The sequence below is a fragment of the Podarcis melisellensis genome (genome assembly GCF_964234715.1).
Source record: "Podarcis melisellensis genome assembly, chromosome: 12".
Taxonomy (NCBI): Eukaryota; Metazoa; Chordata; class Lepidosauria; order Squamata; family Lacertidae; genus Podarcis; species Podarcis melisellensis.
This window is the reverse complement of record NC_138544.1, coordinates 30,625,684-30,635,159: the sequence shown is the minus strand read 5'-3', so window position 1 is coordinate 30,635,159 and position 9,476 is coordinate 30,625,684.

Sequence of the window (9,476 nt, the reverse complement as noted above, 5' to 3'; positions counted from 1 at the left end):
TATACATTGCACTGGGGAATTGTTTAATTGGGTCTTGGTGACATTTATGGTTATATGAAAACATGAATTTTCAGCACAAGGGAAAAAACTATTAAGTGTATAAAAGCTTTGGAGTTATGAGCGGAAGAGCAGAGTTCTCATTACTGTTAATTTTTGCTATGCAAAGTTGTTGAAATTCTTCACTGCATTATTTAATGTAACTCCTGAAAGGCCAAATATCCCTCAGCATTGATGCATGGCTTTGCTACTTAGGAATTTGAATAAGTATGTAATTACAAAACATACAGAAATATATGAACTAAAATTAATAAATAGGGAGGGCAAACCAGTTTCTCTTGATAGTGAAAAAACTGGGCGAAATCTGTGTATCTTTTGATCCATTCCAAATACTTGGCATTTTCATAGCATGAACCGGATTCTCCACTGTCAATTATCTGCTCTTACGTGGGGTGTTGCAGCTTCCCCATTCTTCCTTTCATGATCTACCTAGCATTTATTTATCCCTTAGCTTAGAAAATGTTTTATTTGATCTATCCTTACTTTATATAAGGAAACCTGATCTGCAAAGCACTCTCTTTCGTGTGTAGCTTTGAGTTTTTTAGTAGGGCTGTAACTGAATGTTAACAAATTTTAATTGATTGTCAGATTTTTAGTTTACTTTAATCTATTGATTAAATTTGCATATTCATAAAACTCCCCCCCTTTTTTTCTTTTTGAAGTTTATTGATTGAACATGCATACATCTTCTCACTGTGGAGTGTGCTTTATGGTTCTATCATTCTTTGTTTCCTTTTAGCAACAAGTATGCTAATAAAACCTGTTAATCAAAAATCACACAAAGGTCCAACAAGGTACCACATTGTATTTTCATCCAGGGTCAGCCAGATAAATTCCCCTATTTCTATGTGCTCCCAACTACTGGTGTTCACCTGATGTGATGTGTGTGACCCGGGGAGGGTGTGTGGCCAGAGTTATGGGAGGCAGATAGAGGTGCACAGAGGGCCACATTTATACCCTCCAGGCCCAAGATTCCCCATCTCCACTGTTTATTATATCTGTTTCTTTACTGTTTCGTTATTTAGGATGAGTTAGTATTAATTCAGTGTATATTATTTGGACATGGCCCAGACCTTGATGAAATATGGTTTTAGGATTCCAGACATCAAGATGAAATTGATACGTAAATGTTGCTACTTATAATGCATCTGTTATATATACTTTTTAAAAAGTGAAATAGATCACTTGTAGCAATATCTTTCACAAGCCCATTTGCATTTGTTTGCAAATTATTTGAAAAGACCAGTCATCCAAGAGAAAAGAGGCAATCTGAATTGTTTATTTTAACTTCTGTCTTTGTCCTGAGTCCCTGGTAAAATCCTATACTTATTCCTGTTACTTTAGTTCACTCCTGCATCAGGTGGAAAGGGACTACCAGCTTGCATAAGTTTCATACTATGAAAAGTGAAGGTTGATTACAAATTGCCTCCATTTCACATTGACCTAAAGAAAACAATTTTTACATACCAATGACTGAGCAAGTTCTGTTACCTATCCAAATGGCTCTGGTGTGCCATCATTGCAGGCCATAAATATTTCCCCGTGGTGAATTCGGTGTGGGTTCTGCAGCGCTGTTCTCTGGGAAAAGCAGCAAAATGCTGAAGGCAACAGCATGAAAATGCACGCAACTACGGCATAATTCTGATTTGTTTTAGAACGATTAATTTCCTTGTTACAAAGCCAAGTATGAACAACCCTTTAAAACCACTGAACCATAAAAGCCATTTCCTTAAGGGTTTTAAATTTGGGAACAGACTCATGAAATTTATAGCTTTGATGAGAGATTCTTTGCCCGCAGTCAAAATGAGAACCAGATCATTGGTTTCTCAGCATGACACCTATGTGTTCTTGTGTGCAGTAGATATCATTAGGCTCATAATAACACAGCTATCACCACATAATGTCTGAAAAGGTTCATATTTGATACTTAGTTTAAAACTCCTATTTACACCTCCAGAATGCTAAACAGTTGGGGGATTTACTTTATTTTAAAGATGGCATATAGCAGCATCCTTATATAAAGTAAAATGCTATTTAGCTAAGAGTATAATAGGTTTAATGCTTAATCTAGGTTTTGCTCTGCTTTGTCTCATCACGGCCCTTTCACAAAATAAGCATTGTAAACATGCAGTGAATCAATGAAGAAGACAATTTAAATACAACCGCCCCCCCCCAAAAAAAAAACACCCCATAAAGCAGTTCTTTCCGGCAGGGGCTCAATGTCAGTGGTATACATCACAGGCATATCATTATCATGGTTTCATATCATTTTAACTAAATGCATTGCCCTTGATGGATTGACGATGGACCTGCAAAGATAAAAGGTATTTATTTTTGCTTGCTTTCATATACATTTATGTAGTAGTTTTAATCTACTTGTATAAGGAGGGATAGGGACGCGGGTGGCGCTGTGGATTAAACCACAGAGCCTAGGACTTGCCAATCAGAAGGTTGGCGGTTCAAATCTCCGCACGGGGGTGAGCTCCTGTTGCTCGGTCCCTGCTCCTGCCAACCTAGCAGTTTGCAAGCACGTCAGAGTGCAAGTAGATAAATGGGTACCACTCCGGTGGGAAGGTAAACGGCGTTTCCATGCACTGCTCTGGTTCGCCAGAAGTAGCTTAGTCATGCTGGCCACATGACCCGGAAGCTTGGCCCTCGGCCAAAAAGGAGATGAGCACCGCAACCCCAGAGTTGGCCACGACTGGACCTAATGGTCAGGGGTCCCTTTACCTTTATAAGGAGGGAGGAGCTGGTCCAAAATGATCTTTAATGTGAGCTTGAGCTATCTCTCCTACTTGATTGGGAGTCTTACACTGTCTTTTCTCCAGCATTTTCTTGGGCAAATCCAGATTGAGCTTGGCCTTCACTAGTATTACAAAAAGAGCAATAAATCCCACTGCACAACAGACTATTGGAAGTGGGTGGTTGGCTGAAACAACTGCTGCCCACTTAACTACACTCAAGTTGTATTCTCGAGTCTAAGGGGCTGTGTCTACATGAAAGGAGCCTGCTGGATCAGGCGGATGGCCCGTTTAGTCCAACATCATGTTCTCAACAGTGGCCAACCAGATGCCTGGGGAAAACTCAAAACCAGGACACACTCCCATCCTATGGTTTTCAGTAGCTGCCATTCAGATGTATCCTACCTCCAACCATGGATGTAGAGTATAGCTGTCAGAGCTTGAAAGCTTGCTGGTAGCCTTTATCTTCATGAATTTGTCTAATCCTCTTTCTAAGCCATTCAAGTTGATGGCCATCACCTCCTCCTGTGCCAGAAGAGTCAGCCCACTTTCTCTATGGCATGCATAATGTTATAAACTTCTATCACGCACATGAGGGCTGGGATTTCAATATTTCTAATGCTGCATCTAATCCTGGGGTAGCTAAATAAGCTGTGGCCCACGTGTTGTTGGACTCCAGTTCCCATCAGACCCAGCCAGGATGGCCAATGGTCAGCAATGCAGGGAACTGTAGTCCAACAAGATTTGGAGATCATGGTGTCAGCTACTCCTGATCTGACCAGATGACACAGGACCCTGTCAACAATTGCAGCCATACCATGTTCTATAGCTTATGATTGCTAATATTAATGACAGTTGTTGAGTAACTAAAATTCACCTATATGAATGACACACAATGAAAACCTAGTTAAGTAACTGCCATAAGTAACTTGCAGGATTTTAATTATTTCATCTACCTATTACTGGGTTTTTTTAAAAAATCTATTCTTAGCCTCACAAAGCGGTGTAGATATAATCTAACTTCCTAGTAAAGAAACATGCTATCTTATTGGGGGGGGGGAGATGGTGGGCACTGCTCATAACTGCTAGTAGATACTATAATTTAAAAAACTTTATATGCACTGAGCTATTTGTTATGCTATTCATTCTGATATTTAATGGCATTCCTAGGAGAGCTCCTCAAGCTGGCCACATCACAGGGGGGCTGAACTGAAGTATATGCCTATTATTTTTAGACAGGAGGAACAAGAGAGTGCAGGGAAATAAATCAACTCAGCGAGCCACTTCCATGAAATCCAGTGGCCTTCTACTCCAAAATCCTTTTCAAGAGGTTAACTTTTCTACCATGCAAAAGGCACATCTTGAGACTTAGTTGCCCTGAATTGGTCTATTCTACAAACAAGCACACAGTTCATACTAGACATAGTAAATGAGGAACAAAACTTCCCTGATACAATCAGTGCTGAAATTTGCTCTAAGACTTTTATTCAAAATGGAATAGGAGCTGGATTCCCAGAGCTGGTTTTTTTGTTGTTGTTGTTCCATCTCCCTAGATCTACTCTGCCTAAAATCACTTAGCCAGCCAGGACCTGGGTTCTGACTCCATTACCCAAACCCCTGCTTTTCCTCCATTACCCTCGATTACTCCTTTAGACCCCTGCCATCCTTAGGGCTTTGCAACCCTTCTTTTGGCATAGCCACATCTTTACCTGCCCCACACCTGATGTCCTATCTCAATGTGAAGTGCAGGGCCGTAGCTAGGGGGTGGTGAGGTGGCCCCCCTGCCAGGGGCGCAAGCAAGGGGGGAACATCCTTGATCCCAAATACTTCTGTAGTTGCTTAGCAGCCTACAAAATACACTGGGCATGCTTGAATCAAAGTGCCCTCATAGGTCTTTGAGGGTAAAAGTGGCACTGAAAATCAGTTTTGATGCTGGAACCAGCAGCCACAAATGGCAAATAAGGGCCTTTTATGCTATATTCCATCCACAAATCTCTCTCCCACATTCTATTAATGCATGAGACACATTTTAGGGCTTTGTTAGATGATCCAGATCATATAATTCTATAGGGCATTTTGTGTCTTGGAAAATCAGTCCATTTATATGCTTATTAAGAAGAAATGAGACACGTTTGAGATTGAGTTTTGCTTGCTTTTTTCCCCTTTTTAAAAATAAATTGCTCATATTAGTTCATGTCTCCATATTTGCTACTTCCCAATGAGAATTTGGCCTGAGCGCAGATTCACTCTGACATTGTTTTAAGAGTACGAACTAAATGTGATAAAATGCCCACCCAAGTCCTGCCACTTAAATGCGCAGAGATACAAATGTAGTCTTTGCATCTCCAAGGACTGCTTCTGGTAATTACTCCCTCTTTTATTTTATTTTTATAATGCCATGTCTGCATTTAACATTAATCACAAGCAGGATTCACTGCGCAAATTGCTGACAGAGAAACTCTGCCTTGAGAATAATTTGTCTTCCTGCCTTCATCTGCGGAACAGCCATTTAGGGGGGAAAGTGAGAGAAAGGGGGAAATGTGCAAAAGCCGAGTAGAAAGAGGATTTTAAGAAAATGAAGGAAATTAAAAATGGCAAAACACCAAAAGTGACAGTTCTGAAAAGAGAATGAAATAGTATTACAGTAAGCGTTTTAAATAAAAGCACAAAAACTAAACAATTTTTTAAAGAAATCATAATCCTTTGTTAAAACATATAGTTCTACCTATAGTGGTAATTTTGACACCTATTTCAATACGAAAAGTACCTGAAATATAAAGTTATATCCAACACTTAGTTTCTTAACAGGATTGCCTCAGCTGAGATTTTGTACAGGGCCTCCTGTTTCTTCAGAGGTGTTGTGGTCCCTGCAAATTTGAGTCCGTAGCCATGTCTATAGTTTGCCCATCTGTTATTCCAGCCCAAAGGAGGAGGAGGTCAACATTTCAGGGTCATATCCTCACAAAGTGACTTGCACAGAAGAAAATGCAGAATGATGTTAGGCCGGGGTGAAAAACCCTACAGATACGGCTGTACTGCAACTCTCATCACCCCTAGAGAACATGACAATGTTTAGAGATGACTGTAGTTGTACTACAGGAGCATCCGGGGGTGGCAGCAAAGTTCCCACACTCCTATATTAGACTCTGCAGAAATGTATCCACTACTATGAGAAAGCCACCCTGATTTGAATAAGCCCATTTACTCTCTTAGCGAAAGGTGTTGCCAAAGACAGAAGTTGCAAAGCCCCATTTGTAAGGTTCTACTGTAGGGGCGAATGGTAATTCATTTGGAAGTGAGTTCCAGGACTGTGAGACCCATCACAGGACCTCCAAGGCAGATTTCAAGATTTTAAATCACATGGGAACAGCAAGCTCTCCCGACTTGCATACACCCCGTTGCAATATGTGGAACATGGTGGGCCAGGTGATGGGGATCTACTATTTGTAGATTGCCCATCATGTCAACATGATGCCAAGGTGGTATTGATGAGTGCGCAAAATATAATGACTGGTAAAATGTAACAGTTATTACAAACAACTCATTAGCAGCAATTCCTCTCACTTTCCCGACTGGCATGCCTGCAGTGCTTTCACAAGACCATGTGTGGTAGCCAACAACAGACAGAGCTCATCCAGGTATGTTTTCCTCTCTCACTTGTTTCCGATGTAAATGACTTAAGAGCTTGATCCTCTACAGTGGGAGAAGTTCCCAGCCTCTTCCAGAGCCAACTTCCTTTGATCCTGGGACTCCTTTGATTTGCTTTAAGGTAGCACCATCGACAGATCTTGCATCATTTCAACCCAAATGATAAAGAGTGGTGGAGCAACTCCTCTATGAGGAAAGATTGCAGCATTTGGGAACGTCTTAGTTTAGAGGTTCATTACATGGAGTAGATAGGAGAAAAGTTTTTCTTCCTCATCATAACACTAGAATTCATGCACATCCCAAGAAGCTGAATGTTGGGGGATTCCAAGCAGATAAAAGAAAGTACTTCTTCTTAACATAGTTAAACAATGGCATTCATTCCCACAAGAGGCTGTGATGGGTAGGTACCAAGTTGGGCAGCTTTAAAAGAGCATTAGACTAATTCATGGAGGATAAGGCTCTTAATGGCTACTAGCTATGACATCTATGCTCTGCATCCATGGTTGGAGACAGCAATGGTCCTTGAAATGGCAGGAGGGGAGAGTGCTTTTGTGCCCGAGTCCTTCTTGGGAGTTTCCCACAGGCATCTGGCTGGCCACAGTGAGTACAGTGGTACCACGGGTTACATATGCTTCAGGTTACAGACTCCACTAACCCAGAAATAGTACCTCGAGTTAAGAACTTTGCTTCAGGATCAGAACAGAAATCGTGCTCCGGCGTCACAGCAGCAGCAGGAGGCCCCATTAGCTAAAGTGGTGCTTCAGGTTAAGAACGGACCTCCGGAACGTATTAAGTACTTAACCTGAGGTACCACGGTACAGGATGCTGGACTGATCACATTAAAGCAAATGCCCAAATGGGGCTCTAGTCACGTCTTTACAAGGAGATGTTTTCGACTTGCACTCCCTGACAAGCACCTGTGGCCAAACCCTGCAGGGTGTATCCCTTCCTCTGGGTCTGCACTGAAATCACTTTATTCCTAGAGAATCATAGTAGGCAGGTATCACGGTCTGGCATGTCACCTTGATAGGAACTTGGCTTGCAGCAGCACACCACATTTGCCTAAGTGCCCGGTGATGTCTGGATAAAGTCCTGTCCTCCTCTTCGTATTTGTGTGAGGGGCTGAGGAAATTCTCCTTTCAGTTGGCTTGGCTGTAAGCTTTTCACTAGATTAACAGCCACATCGGAGCAGCTCAGCAACTCCCAAATATCAGAGTAACAATTAGAAATGTCACTGCACTTCATGCTTATTAGTCCTAAAAATTAAACGGTTAACTTAGTGTGTTTCAGGGAGGAGGGAAAGGCTGACAATGGAGAGTTGCCTGGATACCTTAATTAGCACTTTTAGATTGCCATGCATTGCTGCCCACCTAGATGGGCCTTGCAGGAGAGGTGTGATAGACTGGGGCTTTCGGAATATCTCGATTTTAAAATTTATTTTCTCATCATGAACGCAAAGCCATCAGAAAGACAAATTAATTTAGCTTCAGTGACTTGCGGTTCCCTTATGAGCTGCATCCCTGTTGTTGCTTTCCCTTTTCTCCCCGTCCCCCTAACAGCATCCCTTTATCTACACTACAGAAAAACGGAGCTGACCTTTATCTGTTTCTGGTACAACCACTTCTAATTTTAGCAAAGCTCTTCATTTGAGAGCTTTATCTCCTGACACTTCCAATCCAGACTCATCAGAATGCATGTCCAGCTATTTCCCAAATGGTATTTATCAATTAATTAACACTTATAGATTTAATGACTCGTCGTACTAAACTGTTAAAGGGCAAGAGACCTATAAATTTCCAAACAGTCTATGTGAAACATATATAAATATTGATATATGCACACTTTTGAGGAGGGAGGGGCTGGGTTAAGTTGGTTACTAAGCAGCTGATATGTGATATATGTGATATATTCAGTTACGTACATAAGGTAAGGAACAGCTTAGTATCTTCGCCTGCACACAAGCCATTTTCTTTTACCACTATTGGCAACCCTCTTTGTAATTGGCAAAGAGCAAAAACATTAGATAAAGTAGTCCTTGCTTTCTTTTGCTAAAATCCCCTTGTTAGAAAGCTAGTTGTCACCAGTAAATAAAAGTACTGGGAAGAGTTTTTAACACACACACACACACACACACACACACACACGCACCAACAGGGAAGATATGCGTGGAGTTCTGTGGCATCAGACCATAGCTCTTTTTCCGTGTTGCAGGGACTTGGTAGTGAGGCTCCTGTGTCATTTCAAAGTGGTGCTATGTTGTTGCTTTTTGAGAGGCTTGTATTATGAAATAATAATAGCAATAAATTTACAAGCCTCTGTTTTCTCACCTTGCAGGAGCCTATATTGCAAGGATGGGAAACATTTGGCCCTCCAGATGTGTTTGGGCTCTACCAGCCTCAGGCAGCATAGCCCAATGGTCAGAGATTATGGCACGTGCATTCCTGCAACATCTGGATAACCCCAGGTTCCCCACCCCCACTGTATACTTCTCTTTCAGCCACTTGTTATTATGCGAAAGGGCTTATGTTACACAATGCCAGGATATCTTCCTTGCTTATTGCCAGGAATTATATGAAATTCTGCATTTCCTCCACTAAGGTCTACATAAGCATCTTTTTAACTTAAAATTAAGGTCCTCAAAGGTTGCTGCTCTGAAAAGAAGTGATTTTAAAGTTTGAAAAGTGTGTGCCTGTATGCTTTCGTAAACCATATGCAACGATTCACACTTCACAAATTTGGCAACCATTTTTGTCAACAGCATTGCTAACCCCTGTTAGGAGATGATATATACCCAGCTGTCATTAGCAGAACTCGAAACCCCTTTGGCAAAATGAAAGTATTTCCCTATGGAGCACTCAATATGCTAGCCCCACGCCAGTGACCCCACTCTGCCTTAAAATGCAATACCTGTTGGGCTCTTGGTCTCCAAACTTCCTGAGCAATCCCTGTAAACAGAAAAAAGAATGTTCTGCTGGCAGCTGAGTCTGTCACTTCTGTCTAGAGCTTGTGGTAGCTGCCTTCTCTCTCTCT